The following is a 17407-nucleotide window of genomic DNA, read 5'->3' on the forward strand; positions in this document are numbered from 1 at the left end:
ACATAAAAAGAAGGCTTTGAACTTTTGGTTATTTCAAAGCGATGGTGATGGGGGAAGGGCAGGGAGTGATTCTTAGTTCACTTTGATGAGCAGACACTAAATGGTGGCACATCATTGGTGAAACTATGTAGACTGTCATTATCTATATTTTGATGGGAAGCTGAGAGAAGCCATAGGTGACAGCTGACACACTAATACAATCAGATTAAATAAGTGATTAGAGAAGTAAGATAATGGCAATATTTGTCACATACCATAGCCATGACTGTGCTTGTGAACTGAGCAAATAAAATGCCAATGGAATGTTCTTTAGCTTTCTTTTTGCCAGACTCCCTTCTTTTTATCTTTTTCTTTTCTTTTTTTCTTTTCCTTTGGTCGAGTGTGGGGCTTGAACTCTGGACCTAGTTGTTGTCCCTGAGCTCTTCAGCTGAACGCTAACCCACTACCACTTGAGCCATAGCACCATTTCTGATTTCTCTGGTGGTTCGTTGAAGATGGACTGTCTTCCATGAGTTATGAGCATCAGATCTCAGATTCCTGAGTAGCCAGGGTTACAGGCGTGAGCACCTGTGCCCAGCACCTCCTTTATTTTATAGTGTTTTGTGGATGACTAAATACACAGCATATGTGGTTTTCTGAGTGGTCAAATCACAGGACACCCTCAGACAGCTCAGTAAGGGGCTTGGGAAATCCACATTAATAACAGAAAGAAAATGATACTCTCTATTAAGGTTTATTTCAAAGCAAAAGGCATGGGTATAAATCCTTATGCTAATTTTTACTCATACTTACACTGTACAGGGAAACAAAAACCAGAAAGGAATCTTAGGGCCAGTGATGGACTTAAATGGGAATCAGATTTTTGAAAGGATCGGAGGCCCACAGAGGAATTCTGACTTATCTAAAGTCACAAAGCTAGGGAGTTAAAAGTCATGAAGGCGATATGAAATGCATACTGGGATCTCTGAAATGCAAAGTTTTTTTTCAGTTTCCTTAAATTGATCACTTTATTGACTCCAACATGAATATGCGAGCCATCATATGGATTTTAAAATGAAAACTTCATCTGGAATAATTTTATTGATTTGGATTTGTTTTATCTACTGCCAAAGAGAGCTGATGATGGAATGCTGGGTGTTTAGCAAAAGGGAGTTTATTGGCCAGCAGAAAATGGGCTTCAGAGCTTGTTTTGTTAAACCTGGTCAATCTCTGTTTCTTTCTCTGTCTTTGACTCTGTCTCTTTCTCTATCTCTAGTCTCCAATTTCCTCCTTTAAAAAGGTATAGTAGTAATTACTGTATATCTAAGATAGTCCTAGAAGAGGATCACATTAGCTCAATAGCTTTATACATATAACCATATAAAATGATGTGAATCAAAATGAACTCTAAGATATGAAAACAAAAAAGAGACTTTTAAATATTTTTCAGTGTTCTGAAGTCTTAATTACATCAAAACACACACTGAATACTAGCATGCACAAAGACCCCGGTTCAATTCCTTGGTACTACATACATAGAAAAAAAGAAGCCAGAAATGGTGCTGTGCCATAAGTGGTAGAGCTCTAGCCTTGAGAAAGCCCAAGGACATTGCTCAGGCCCTAAGTTCAAGGCCCAGAACTGGCAAAAAAAAGAAAAGTTGACTCTGACTTTTAAGTGGTGGCTGTGATTTGTTGCACTGGTAATGAGGATAATCTGAGTATACTGTAGTCCAAAGCTGGGCAAAGCAAATCAAATCATTGGCTTTTTTGTTTCTCACAAGCTAGAGATTTCCCAATTCTATGCTCTTAAGTAAAACCAAATATATTTTAAGTATTCTGCATACATTATTGTACACTAAAACAATTCCTGAAATAATAACTGAACTAAGTTTTTCTATTTAAAAATAGCAAAATAAGGTTTTAAGCTTTATTCTAAATAATATTTAGCATGGTCCTTTTAAATCTCAGTAAACAAAGAAAACTACTAAGTCATATCTTCCTAATCAGTTTCAACTAGAATTCCATCATCATCAGTAAGGCTCACTGTCCACAGCCTCAATTATCTATACAACAACCACTGCTTTGGGATCTGAATCTTCATCTCTTTCCATGTCATGCCACATAAATGTCCAAAGATAAACTTTGGTTTTGGAATTGTAAATAGTCACATTGAAGAATAATTTCTCATAAAAGTTAGTGAAAGCCAGGCACTGGAAGCTCATGCCTGCAATTCTACCTAGTCAGGAAACTAAGATTTGAGCATCATGGTTCCAAGCCAGCTTTTGGCAGGAAGTCTGTGAGACTCTTATCTTCAATGACCAAGCAAAGCGCCAGAACTGTAGCTGTGACTCCGTGATAGAACTCCACCCTCCAATGAAAGCTGAAGGTCCTGAGTTCAAGTGGCAGGACCAGTATGCACCCAAATACAAACAGTTAATGAAATCATCTATATTTTCTTCTTGTATACAGTGTCAGATTGTGTATGCATATGCATGTGTAGAGCATGTAGCACATCATTTGATAAAGATGACTGTAAAGACATTAATGTTCCTCAAAAGTATACACATATATAGGTGTATACACACATGCACATATTGTTAGGAGGAAATGTGAGATTCCAGTTACTACTTTTTTATCTAGTTGTCAAGGGACACAGTGTAAGTTACACACACACACACACACACACACACACACACACACACACACAAGTTTATGGACGGTCCTGCACTAATAAAGGAGAAGGGACAGAAAAGAAAAAAAAACAAGAAAAGGCTTAGGTAACTAGGATTCGATTAAGAAGGGAAGATACAAGCAACAAGGCAATTTTGAAAGAATAAAGAAATCCAGTTTGGCAAATCAGAGCCCACAGGCAAGCAAGCTCAGAGTGGCAGAACTGCATGCCAACTGCTGTTCTCAGTTGTGGCTTCCTGCCTCTGTGGCAGATGTTGCCTGGCATCCCTCAAGGCTGGGGTGCCTCAGGAAGTCCCCTTGGAGCACTGGGGAGTCTTCTCTGTTGGAAGGGAAGAGGAGCATGGGGTATGGGAGGGTGAGAAGCTCCCTCTCACAGTTCACATTCCCCACACTGGGAGGGAGGGGAAGAGGAGGGAAGGAGAGAGAGAAGGCAAGTGTTCAGTTGTGCTCTTTGGACCAAATCTAGCTTGTCCTCCTGAAGGCCTTTCAATATACAGGCGTGGCCTGTCAAATCAGAAGGAGACAGTAGTCAGATGGCTTTCTGCATGTGGCAGACAGACATATGCCTGGCTGGGTCTTTGATCACAGCCCTTGCTATGAATCAATCAATAGCTTCCCATACTGCTCCTCAAATGTTTCAATTTCTGAAAGCTTGGAAAGCCATTGCACTGACTCGTGTAAAAAATGGGCCTAAATTTACTATGTGATATCACTTTATGTGCCTCTTGAGCCCTTGAATTATGGATCAGCCCTGTGAAAGTAAGTCACAGATGTAAGAGCTATACCCAAGAAATACAAAGGGGAAAATTATAAAAAGAACATTCAAAATCATTTTGAAGTTAGATTCCATGTTGAAATTGTAGTGTTTTTAATTTCTTTGGATAAATTAAATGACAGTATTCATGTTAATATCCTTAGTTTCTTCTACTTTTAAAACAAGTGACTAGTTTTTAAACAAATGATGTGGGTAGTCATGTCATGTCTCTAATTCAAGTGGTGCTCTAATGTATTTGATCCTAAGCCTGGTTCTAAACTGTGCACATGTGAAAATAGAACCAATATGAAGGTTGGTTTAGATGATGGGGAAGAAGAAGGAGAGGATAGGGTAACAGAAGAGCTGAATTTGGCCAAGGTGCATTCTAGGGCTATGTGGACATGTCAAAATAAAACTCTCCTGCACTACTAATAGATACTATTAAATACATTTAAGCACAATTATATTATATTTAATGCCATGGAATTCTACACTTAAAATCACTACATGGCAAATTTTATGTTATGTGCATATATTAACATTTAAAAATAGTTTCAGGGAAAAATGACATTTTTCCAACTCTAAATCTGCTGAGCTAAATGACAATTAAAAAACCCCTGGGTGGGAGCCAGGAGTCTGGCCTAGTGGTAGAGTGCTTGCCTGGCATGCACAAAGACCCAAGTTCAATTCCTGGGTACCACATACGTAGAAAAAAACTGGAAGTGGTACTGAGACTCAAGTGGGAGATCTCTGGCCTTGAGAAAGCCCAAGAACAATGCTCAGGCCCTGAGCTCAACCCCAGGACTGGGAGAAAAAAAAAACAAACACCTAGCTTCATTTGTCCCTTTAAATGACAGCAAAAATGTGTGCTCTGCTGTGGAAATAACTGACTATTTTCTCACTTATTCTTTCCATAATTGTGCATTGACCCCCATGTTCCTTTGCAGGGCTAAACACGATAGGTAATATGAATTGGGGCTCTACTGGCTTTAAAAGGAAGACATGAGTCAGATGACCACAGGAATGAGCACATTGGACAGTGTTCATTCCTGTGGCAATGTTGAGATCTGAATTCTGAGCCCTGTGCGAAGTTTTAAGCAAGAATTAGAATGATCATAGTTTTATGTTCAACATGTATTCTAGAGCCTGGAGCATGCCTAGTGGCAGAGGGCTTGCATGGCATTCACGAAGCCCTGGGTTTGAGTCCCTGGAACCACATACATAGAAAAAGCCAGAAGTGGTGCTGTGGCTCAAGTGGAAGAGTGCTACCTTTAGCAAAATGTACCCAAGGACAGTGCTCAGGACCTGAGTTCAAGTCCCAAGACTATGAAAAACAAAGTAAGTAAATAAAAATATTCTGTTGTTGTTGTTTCAGTTTGGTTTGGCTTATAGTGCTAGAGATCAAACCCATGCTAACCAAATGCACTATCACTGAGCAATAAACACCACCTAACCCCGTGAAACATAACTCCAGAGAAATTCTATATTATAGAGCCAGGAGTGGAGTGGTCTAGTGGTAGAGTGTTTGCCTAGCATGCCTGAAGCCCAGGGTTCAATTCCTTAGTACCACGTCTGAAGAAAAAGTTGGAAGTGGTTCTGTGGTTCAAATGGTAGAATATTAGCCAAGAAAAAGCTCAAGGACAATGCTCCAAACCTGAGCTCAAGCCCTTGGACTGGCAAAAAAAAAAGAAAAAAAAGAAATTTATGTTACAGTATTTCTATGGGAATGCTGCAAAGACAGACATTGATGAATGCATTGATAAGTGTACTGTAGCTAACATGTTGTAATGGTTGTCATTGGCCTTTTTGTGTATGTATTTTCTAGATCACTCTTCAATGTTTAATCCCACTTCCTAAGAAACACAAAATCATTGTGGAAACAGTTTTATAAAAATGACTTCACATTTAAAAAAAATGCTTTTGTTGATGTTTTTCCTTTTCATTTCCCTTTGTCTTGTTTTGGGAAGGCAAAGACAGGCCTAGAAATGGTACAATAAAAGGTGAACAAATACAGCAATGATACTTCTGGACACTACATTAAAAATAAACGGTACAACTTGTGGATGGGGAGAAGCTGGGTGAGAACAGGGGAGGGTGACCTTGTTCCAAAAGAAACATTCTCTTTATCTGATTTATGGAATGCCTGCCCCTCTGCACATCACCATTACAATAACAATAAATACATTTTAAAGGAAACATATATTGTGTTTACAAGGAAGTCTATTTAGAACACAGCTTTCCATTTTGATTTGACTAGAGTTTTCTTCAAACCATGTCAGCTGTCTGTGACGTCCACATGAACATAATACTGGAATGTGAAGAGTCTAGACAACTAACTATGGGAAAGCACTGTTTATTTGAAACTATTCATTAAATCGGTTCTTCTTGAGCATTTTCATAGGAATTGGTAGATTAATGACCATCGTAGTCAACATAGTTCTCTCTTGACAATATCCTACTACCTAAGTTTTATATTCCCAAACTTGTGTTTCACTAGATTTCTTTCATTTCGTTGGAAATGTGATAAATAGAATACTATGCAGAAAAAAAATCTCTATGAAGTAAAAGTCAAAAAGGTATTTCAAGCAAATGATCATTAGGAATATTTAGTGCCATAAATTCTATACTATAAGAAATATAAAAGGAATATTTTGTTGTTTATGTTGTTTTTAGATAGACTTCAAACACTCTCAGTCTTCCTTCCTATGTCTTTCAAGCGCTGAGATTACAAGTATGAGAGCACCACATCTGAGTTAAAGGCAGATATTTAAAAACTATGAAAAAAATGCTTACCAGCTGGAAATTTGATTTACTCAGAGGAACAGAGTCCAAAAAGACAAATGTGTAAAAATCTCTATTAATTAAAATATTCTTAGGGGAATTTTGCTGCAATAATCATTCAAATATGTGGCCTACAGGATAGAGAAAAAAGAGCATCCTTTTCTCCCTGCCCTCTTAACTAAATAAATTTATGAACAATTCAAATTATTTTAAAATAATTACAAACTTTCTCCAAGATTTCTTTTAGACATTTGATATTGAAAGTTACAAAGATTAATCAGGGGGTTTCCTTGTTGGTAAACAAGTAATTAAAAAAATGTGGTAAATGCCTAAGGAAACTCAGAGATGGAATCCATTGAGGGTAGAAACATCTCCGGGATTTGAGACTAAATCATATGTCAAGTAACACATTTATCAAGAGCCCTAAGCAAGCTGAAAAAGCTAAATGAGACTAGAAAATGGTCTTGCCACATACTACTGTATGGCAGGTTCCTAATAAATTATTTTTATTTCCTCAAATTATATAACAATTTTTTAACCAAAAATATTCACAGGCATATTATTCCACATTTATACATGGATTCATCGTGAAACATGGAAATTTTCTTCCCAGGGATTTGTTTCCTGTGTAATAGAATTAATTTTATGTAAAGAAAGTAAATGAACTAGAAAAATCTCACCTTGATGATTTAGATAAATGGGAAAAATATGAATGATCACTAGAGGGCGCATTCGTTTCAAAGGTTGCTGAACAATGAAGCTGCCATTTGTCCAGACCATGTTAGTTTGTTCATGGAGTCAGACTCCAGCAGAACAATTCAGAAAAGGGAAGATGGAGATGGAGATGAAGATGGAGATGAAGGGAAGGAGAGAGAGAAAGAGAAGCAAAAGAGGGCAGGAGGGAGAGAGAGGGAAGAAGCAAAGAAAGGAGAGAGGGAATGCAGCAGAAAAAGGAGAAAGGAATGAAGGAAAGAGACAAAGAGAGACAGAATGACTTTCTAGAAGCAGCTCAGCACTACCGGAAGTGGTGGACATGTTTTCCTGATTTTGTGAGCTCACACTTCCACTTCTCACACAGGGAACATGTGTCACCTGAGTCGTGGATCCTGTGCTGTACCAGCCATCCTCCCCACGGCAGGAGCTCTGGATATGCAGAAGCAGAATGAAGAGATCATGTTGCTCAGACCATGAGCCAAAAGTTCCTACAAGATTGATAACAGCAAGATGGGTCATTTCTAAGTCACCAACATTTACAAATCAACTATAGCTTTTCTACTTACACAAAACAATGATAAACTGTAAGGCTGTCGTTTAATTTCTGTTCTCCCACCAGTAATGATTTAACATTTTTAATGAAAAATATCCCACATCTATTGAGTATTTACAATGAGCCAGAGATTATCCTAAAGCACTAAGGCAACTCAACCCTTGTAATAACCCTATAAAGAAATGATATTTACTTAGCTCTCTGATATCAACTTTTCTTCTGTCTTTATTTTCAACCTTTAAGAATTTGTATTAAGAAAATGCATGAACAATTTAATATGTTAATATATACAATGAATGCATCTTGGTTAATATTACCCCTTCCACACACACATAACTCCCTCTAAACTGGGTGCTCATTTTTTCCTTTTTTATTTCTTTTCCAGTACTGGGAATGGAATTCAGGATCTTTTGTATGATAAACCAGTGTTCTACCGATTAAACAACTTCCCAAGCTGACCTTCAACTCTTAATCGTCCTGGAGTAACAGATGTGCCTGGCACATTTCTTCCATTATAAGAATTCTTTTTCTTATTTTTTTTTTTGAGAGGGGAGATGAAGCTTGAACTCTGGCCTGGGGGCTGTCCCTGAGCTCTTCAGCTCAAGGCTACCACTATATCCTTGAGCCACAGTCCTACTTCCCATTTCCCAGTGATTAACTGGAGATAAGAGTTTCTTGACTTTGTGTTATCTGGGCTGGCTTTGAACCTCAAATCCTCAGATCTCATCCTCATGAGTAGCTAGGATTACAGCATGAGCCATGGCATCTGGCTTTTCCTTAATTTCTATGACCTCAAATTTCTCTGGTTTCCCACTACTTCTCTGATCACTCACTCAATTATAATCATCAAAACGTTTCTTTTTTGTCTTTTATGCGTATCTTAGCTACTTAAAAACATGTTGACATCTCCCAAATTTATACCTACAACTTGGATCATTATATTCAACTTTTTTTTAACTTCACATCTGGATTTGATGTCTAATAGATTTATCACCCTCCTAACTTGAGTTCTAGACATGTACCAATCCAGTCAGTTCTTCCCTAATTCTTCCTCATTAGCCAAAACCTCAGAATTAATCTTGATTCTGTCAAGACTCCCTTTCTCAGATGACATCTACAGCCAATCAGAATCCATCCATTTCTCCTTGTCATCATAAATCCCAAAATAAATCATCATTATATACAGAGGGCATGTGGTTCTGCTCCATCAATGAAGACTATAAACAAAATAAATATGAATAATAAACCCGAGGAAGGTATGGAAAATCTAGAGCTGAAGAGGTTAGCCTGTTGTGCTAGCTCATACCTGTATTCCCCATGATGGAAGAGGCAAAGATCAGAAGATGGCAGTCCTAAGCCAGCCTGAGAAAGAGTCTCATTTCAAGTCACAGCTTGGCATGTTGGTGCATGGTTGACACTCTAACTAAAAAGGCGGCATAAATTGAAGGATTGTAGCCCAGGAAAAGGCATGCGATATGAATCGAAATATAACTAAGGGTAAAAGGGATTGGAATGTTACTCAAATAGTAGAAGGCTAACCTAGCAAGCGCTTCTCCTTGTTCAAACCCCAGCCTAATCAAATACAAAATCACTTAGATTGCCAAAGAAGGCCTATGTGAGATCTAACTGCACTCAGAGAGTGCTACAACAGAGGCATACCCTACCTGGTTGTCATCAACGGAATATTTGAATTTCTTGGCAGATACTTGAGCAAGAGCCAGAGAGGCCACATAGCCTACAAGTGCCACTTTGAAAGCTTCAGTGACTATGCCGGAGAGGACGCCCATTGGGAGAGTTCGAGGTGGAGGAATTCTGTGGAAAGAGAAGCATGCTGAAGTCCTTAGCCTTCGTGGAGCGTCTGAAACAACTTGCAATGCATTCAGCCATGGTAATGGCTCTGAGGTTGACACTTAAGTAAAACCTCCATGAGAAAATCAAGCAGTCTTGTCCTCAGAAACCCTTTCCTTTTATTTAGCTGGAAATATTTAGCAGGAAAGTAAAATTGTAAGAAACACTACCATAGGGACAGGCCTCCTGTATCTAACTGATAATTGTGCACTGGGAATTCAGTTTACATCACAGAAGTTCTGACTCCACGTACACACACACACACACACACACACACACACACACACACACACACACATTGTTGCCTGGTATCAGAAACAAAAGGAAATGTGGAAACGTTCTTTCATTTGAATCCTTCTAAATATTTATTGGCTGCCATTGGAGAATGTATTTTCTTTCTTGCATTCCAAAGAGCTGCAAGCACCCTTGTTTAATGTGGGCTACAATTCTTGAACTAATCCCTAAATATGCCATTGACTGACTTCATTATCTTAACTACATTTTTAACTCAACTCTTTCACAGTTCACTTAACTAAGGCTTATGCTTGTTAAGAAAAAATTATGTAGGAAGATTTCAGCTACTCAGTGCTATAAAATATATGACAACATTTAGATCCATTTCAAAGAAGTGACTAAAATATTTTTTTCAAATAATACCCAGCCATTGTCTTATAAGCCTTTGAAAATCACTTAAGTCAGAGTATCCTCATTTATAAATTCCTGTGATTCTTTGGGAGATTTTCCAAAAGAAACAAATCAAAACAAAATTCTCTCTGGCAAAGTCAAAGAAAAAGGGAAGTGAGTTCATATTGATTTAATAATTTTATGTAAATGGAATGCTGGCCTTTTTGTATTTGCTATTTCATTTCATTCTCCTCAAAACCCTCAAACAAAACACCCCTATAACCTCTTTACAGAAGAAGCAAACATTATTGGTTAAAGTCATAAAGAAAATGGAGCAGCTGAGACTCGATCTCCGCTTCATCTCTTTTCAAAAGTTTGCTCATTTGTATGATGCTTTAAAAGGATGTTTCCAGAAAGGTCCCTCCAAATAAAGGAAATTAAAACATATTGGAAGAATGACATGACTTTTTACCCCTTTATTTATGTGTATACCCCATGATCTATTGATTTGTGTGATTATAGGTCCTAAGACATTAAACTGCTACAATTTCTAAGTCCAAACAACTTTTGTTTCATGAAAATTGAATGTATCTAATATCAACAGGAACTGGCCTGAAAAGAAAATGATAAGTTGGCTTTGAAAGGCAGAGAAGCAAGAGCAGACTTTAGAAGGTTCCAGTTGATTCAGGTCATAATCTGTAGCTCCATCAAAATGGAGGGGATTTTTATTTTTTTAATTTATGAGAAATATTCTTCTGTTCCTCTCTTTTAGTGTCATCGGAAACTAAATGAAGTTAAATTTTTTTTAAAAAAATAGGGGTCCTAACAATGATAATTCTCTCAACTATGTATGTATCAATGTCTGATGTACCAGGCATTTGATTCTATCATTTATAAAAGAAATTCCTTAGAATTTTCGCATATAGGCACAAAAACAAAATTCATACTCAACCACCAACCCCAAGTTTCTTCCCCATCATAACACAAACAAATAAATAAAATAGGAAAAGAAAGACTGAATTACCTTTTGGGAATATGACCATATTGGTACAATAACAGGCAATAATCTGTGTTGTTCCATTTAAGGAAAAAAAGTAAAAGAAACTTATTACTAATCTTTCAAGCACCCTAAAACCACTGCAAAATAAACACTGTCTACATTATGATTTCAGGAGGAATGTAGACATTATGTGTATTTTATTAATTAGGCATGGTGTCTCCTCGCTGCTCAGGAGACTAAGATCTGAGGATAACAGTTCAAAGTCAGCCCAGGCACTGACAAATGTGAGACTCTTCTCTCCAATTAATCACTAGAAATTGGGAAGTGGGCTTGGGGCTAAAGGGGTAGGGTGGTAGCCTTGAGCTGAAGAACTCAAGGACAGCACCTAGGCCAGATTTCAAGCCCCATGACACACATAAAAAATTACAAAAAGCAAGCCAAGCATGGGGGTACATGCAACACAAAAGCTCTGTCTCCAGTAAGTAAAAAAAAGCCTTGAAAAGTAAAAGAAGAGTTGTAGGGATGGTAACACATACAAAGGTACACATGGATAGGAAGAATAATTTCTGGTGTTCTGTAGCAGAGATAATCATGGTTTGCACAGATTAAATATTACACTTCAAAAGTAGAAAGGATTTGCACTGTTTCCCATACAAAGAAATTCTAAATATCTGATGTGACAGATATATTCATTATTTAGCTGATCTGATTACTACAGATCACACAGCATTTACATGTTATAGTATATCAGACACATATGTGCCATTACTATGTAAAATTAAAAATATATTTATAAAACATGAAAGCATAAATTTTATGGTCTCAAAATTGGATGGCAGCCTAGTAATAATTCATTTCTACGGTTCTACCTCATATCAACATAACTGTGACCTATTTTGGAGGGAAACAAAATTCAGTAAACCAGATTATATAATTGTGTATTATGTGTATGTGTCTTTATGTGTATGTTCAGATCCCACAGCCCAACCTAATTTCTTGTGTCTCATGACCCAAAGAGATACTTTATAAAGCAACACATATTCCCTCTATGATAACAGTACCTCAAGAAGTTGAGATAATGGATCCTTATTTCTAATTTATATTTGCCATCAATGATTTAGTCTATTTGAAGATTTTTGAACTTTGAACTTTGACTATTCCTTTAAGTTTGGATACAATGTTTTAAGCGAGCATATATTATTGGAAAAAGTAAAGGGTTTCATTGCGTTATTTTGGTCATGTTCAACTCTTCTATTCTTTCTTACTACCCTCTCTTATCCTCTACTTCTCTTTATAGTTTTTAATGACCTCTGTGAAGTCATGTTCAACTCTTCTATTCTTTCTTACCACCCTCTCTTCTCCCCACCTGTCTTTATAATGTTTAATGACCTCTGTGAAGTCTCTGAAATCTGTTTTTATTGTATCTCATTGCCGCAGTGATGTAGAGGGGTTACAGTTACATTCATCAGGTAGTGGACACATTACTTCCTGAATATTGATTCCCCTTCTTGTGTAGTGTCTGAAATCTTAGCCATTAGTGAGGTTTATAAGTAAGGTCACAGATTCTCTGTCCATAACTTTAGTCATCTTTAAAACATAAATCAGAGCCGGGTGTTTGGCCTAGTGGTAGCGTGCTTGCCTAGCATGCACGAAGACCTGAATCCCATTCCTTGGTACCACATACATAAAAAAAAAAAACCGGAAATGATGCTGAGGCTCAAGTGGTAGAGCTCTAGCCTTGAGAAAGTCCAAGGACAGTGCTCAGGCCTTGAGTTCAAGCCCAGAACTGGCAAAAACAACAAGAACAACAACAAAAAAACATAAATCAAAGGCAGTACAGCCTGTGTTTTATCATCCATATCACCCTTAATTGTTTTTAACCCATTTCCTATTTTTGCATTATGATAATTTGAATATAGTCAGAATATTGATTTACCAAAGCTTATCTTGTTCAAGCAGATAAACTAATTATCTACTTAAAGAAAAAAAAACCATATGCAAACCCGCAAAGGAAACTACAGTAGCAACATAAAGAATATCTAACCAACAATAGCCAACAATGGCATTTTGGCTCTCTCCTATCTGCACATTTCTAAATTTTCAGACATTTCTAAAAGATTACATGACCTTAAAAAGGTCATTTTGTAGAAGAATGAGAGAGAAAAATAACAAAAACCATCCAGATTATACTGTAAAAATTATATAAATATTATGATAGAACAGTGATTTTTCTACAAGTGACTGAATTAATCCTTCAGATACTGTCTTATTTCCTTGCTGTATTTCTTTAGCATAACTAAATTTCCTTTATCCATTGAGTCATTGACCATCTTCAACATTATGTCAATATCACACATGTGTTTAAGGTCAGCTCTGCCTTTGAACCTGAGTTAGATCAGATAGCTCAGGGAGCCAGTGCTGCAGTGGATCTAGCCCATCCACAACTGCAACCTGTCCCATAGGATGTAAGTTTTAAAGGGTCAGGAGAAAGGCCCAAGTCAAATCTCTACTGTCTTTCTGATCCAAATCCATATATCTATCCAGCATTATCTCTTCCTACTTAAATCTCTCAGTATGCTTGTTGAGCAACTTCCAGTGCATCCCAAGAATAGGTATATGATGGTTGTCATGGCACTGGGATATTTCACATTTGGACCCAGGAGACAGGGTATCCATATGTTGAGCCATGAATCTACTTGTGAGGGAAGCAGAGCTGGAGTGGGAAGACAAACTAGCTTATGAGCTGGGTCTCCGTAGGTTTCAATATCCCAGCAAATCAATGAAGCAGAATAATTCTCTATTCTAACCCAGCTGTCAAGATCACCATTTAGATACATGGTATATTAAATCAAGGTAGAAAAACAGACCTTGCTTTGTTTAACATTGTGATCTATACTTGCATTGGGACTTTTGCCTTTGCTTTTGTCTTTTATTTTAAAGATGGTTCTTAGTGCCCGTTTAAGAATGCTTCTTACTAGCTCCAGGGCCATCAGCTCTAAGGTATTTGCAATATTAGGTTATGAAACTAACATAATATGGCTTCCCAAGAAACAACAGGCATTTTTAGTGACTATAGAACTTTCAGATAAAGTGGTACACTTTATAAGTGTTGCTGAAAAGTGTACTCTGCAATTTTATAGTTTATTTGAAGTATACACACGTAGATGTAAGTAAGTCACACATATCATGTTTATCTTAGTGAAGTATCAACAGTATAGCATTACACAGCCTTGCTAAGCCTTCCTCCTTAGACCTGTAGAAAAAGAATCATGTCCTTTAGAGGCAGTTTTCAGTGTGCAAGCCTGAGTAAGGCACAAAATGCAGCAGTATGAAGGGATATTTTTTGCCAGTCCTGGCCCTTGAACTCAGGGCCTGAGCACTGTCCTTGGGCTTTCCTCAAGGCTAGAGCTCTACCACTTGAGCCACAGCACCTGTTCTGTCTTTTCTATGTATGTGATATCAAGGAATCGAACCCAGGTCTTTGTGCATGCTAGGCAAGCACTCTACCACTAGGCTATACTCCCAGCCCATGAAGGGATATTTTAACAGACAAAATAATTCAGATACCTTTTGTAACATGTGTGCGTAATCCAAAAAGCATTAAGAAAATAAGTAAAGCCAATAAAGTGGTGTATTAATAGATTATGATTGTATTAACTTCTTATTTTGCAATGTAGTACTTTGTTTAGTTAAGTTCCCATGTTATTAAAGCTTTTAATACATATGTATACATATACATATACAACATATACATATAAATGATGCCATAAGCCTAAGGAGTACAATATAGTGTATAGCTCCTCCATGCACAAACATGCAAAAAACTATTTTAAAGAGCCAATCCTTTTAATGAAAACCAGGAGCACCCTTTCACTAAAGTAAAATCAAATCAGTATCCATACTGATCATTTTTAACTGATAATATTCTATGTACATTGTCTAAGTGTCATATCAATGGGTTGTACTGTCACACATTATTTCTTTCTCATGCTAGAGATCTCATGAGTTTTACCTTTTGAAATGTCTCCTTACAAGATTGTAGGCTTTGTCATTTTATACTAACAACAACAAAAATCAAAAGCACATGAAAAATTCCATATCAATTGAAAACATACGTTGCCTCCCTTTTTAAATTGTTAACTCACAATGTTTCCTGTTCTTACATTAATGTATAGCCACACAAATTAGCCCTTCTTTAATGAGTCTCAGGAGGGGTTGTGGGTTCATGGAGACAATCTGGTAAGAATCTGCAGTTCAACTCAACAACTGGCAAAGACTGAATAGCAGAAAGTTAAAATGTTGATCTCATACTTACCAAAATTAGTCGATGGGGAGGACAACTTTAATTTCCTTTTAAACTGCTCATTCAGCTCTTTGACAACCACCAGAACAATGATGCTCACCAAGGATAAGAGCAGAGCTTCCAGGCGGACCGACTTGATGTTCTCAAAGACATAGGCATAAATCTACAGAGCAAATGGTGGGGTTGGGGGAAGCAAAATCTAGGGTTACTCATAACAATCAGAATGGAAATCTGGCCACAATAAACTCAATGACATTCTTTTTTTTAAGTGTATTTCTGTCTGATATTGACAGAAAGGAGAGCAAAGAATGATCAATGCTGAAAGATACCAAAGCTGTATACTCAACTGCAGGTACAGAATTGATTTGAACTTGACTGTCATTAAACTCACAGTTTATTGCTTTCTAGATAGAGACACTACTAAAGAGAATGATTTCTCTGGCTCCTTCCTGGCTCTGGCTCCTTCCTGGCACTGAAAGAGGCAGAGATTCTACATCTCACCGATGGCATCATGAAGGAGAGCAGTCTATATAGAATCCCAATGTTTGACCCCACTACTCCTCAGAAACTAGACCTAAACACATCCATAAGCCCCTCCCTCATAATGGAGTTAACAGCTGGTATCTAATTGATGTCAGATTTTGGCTTGCTGTAAAATATTACCCTGTTCTCAGTCACTCAGCATTGGTTTATTTGTTTATCAACACATGTTTATGCCAAATATTCTGCAGTACTAGATCTATGATGGGAAACAAATTAGATGCAGCCTTCAAAGTCACAGACCTTGTGGTGAAAGTAGGGATCGCTAATTAAAGCAATAAATTGGTGAAGCACTACACTATGGCTATGGAAGGATACTTGATGTGTTCTAGCTTGTAGCTGAGTGATTAGAGGAGTCCTTTCCAAACAAGAGAAATTGGCCAAACTGTAGGTGGGAAGGAAGTAGAGCAAAGAGTCTGAGGGAAAGCTTTACTTAAAGATTATATTTATAAAACATAGATATAGCCCATGAGCAATTTTATGAATTTCCTATGAAGAGGTTGAGATTGATCAAGATGCACTGTATTCACAAACTGATTTGTTGAATGGCATAAAGAAAAGGAACATGAATTTTGTAAGGAAAATCAACCTGGTAGTTAGAAAATCCTTATCTAATATTAAATGTGTAAGAATAAATTCTATGAAAATATATAGAAGGAAGATAGCGCCGAGACAATAGGGACGCTGCCTAGCTTTCTCTGACAAAAAGAGAGAACCAGGGTGTCCCACGAGCCAACTACCTAAAGAAATGCACAACAACAAACTCAAAAAGCAACGGAGAAGGACTCAAACTGGAAAAGAAATCCAGAAAAAGCTCACATCCAACTTTCTCAAAGAATTCGGAACGCGAGGACCCCTCCCCCACCTCTCGCCCAAAGCCACGAAAAGCCGCGCCAGACCAAGCCACGAAAAGCGGCTTGAGCAGGCGCCGGCTCCACCCAGGGAAAGCGGGGGTGGGCACCGGCTCTAATCCACAAAAAGCGGCGGCAGTGGAGGGCACCAGGCTGGGAGCCCAACGGCGGCAGAAACCAGCACAGAACCGGGCCAGCGAACGGCGGAAGCAGCTGAACCCAGATGCAGAACCAGAACAGCAAGCAGCAGAACCCAGACGCAGAACACAGGCGGCGGCGGAGACCCAAGGGGAGTGAAAGACTCCCCACCACCGTGGAGCACCTGCAGACGGATGCAGAGGTGTGAGTAATTCAGCGCATCCCCAAACACATCGGGAAAGCGGAGCGGGTGCCAAGCAATAGAACTTAACTCAGACCCCAACAACCCACCCGAGAAAGACTGGCGGGAGCAGGGGGGCAAGGAATTTAGAATGCTGTCCCTCCCCTCACCAGCCCCCTCCCTCAGGCCATTGACTGGAGATTGGCAGGCGGGCTACCCATAAGACCCAGCACCCCACCAAGGGAGGCGGGGCTGTCCCAACTCCCACCCACCCAACGGGCTCAACCCCCAGGCCTCTGACTGGAGACAACCGAAGCGGGCGGGCCCTAAGACTCAGTACCCCAACAGGGGAGGCGGAGCTGTCCCACCTCCCACCCGCCCACCAGGCTCCTCACCCAGGCCACTGGATCTGGGAGTGGAGGGCTTTGAGACCCTGCCTTACAACAGTGG

The 17407-nt window shown here is 38.5% G+C and overlaps 1 pseudogene; it reads right to left on the bottom strand.

Moving 5' to 3' along the window:
- Positions 1-9259, bottom strand: part of LOC150040315 (anion exchange transporter-like) — a 41200-nt pseudogene extending 31941 nt beyond the window's left edge.
- Positions 9260-17407: the final 8148 nt, after the last annotated feature.

This window comes from Megascapheus bottae, chromosome Y, assembly GCF_031878675.1.
Source record: "Megascapheus bottae isolate mThoBot1 chromosome Y, mThoBot2.hap1, whole genome shotgun sequence".
NCBI lineage: Eukaryota > Metazoa > Chordata > Mammalia > Rodentia > Geomyidae > Megascapheus > Megascapheus bottae.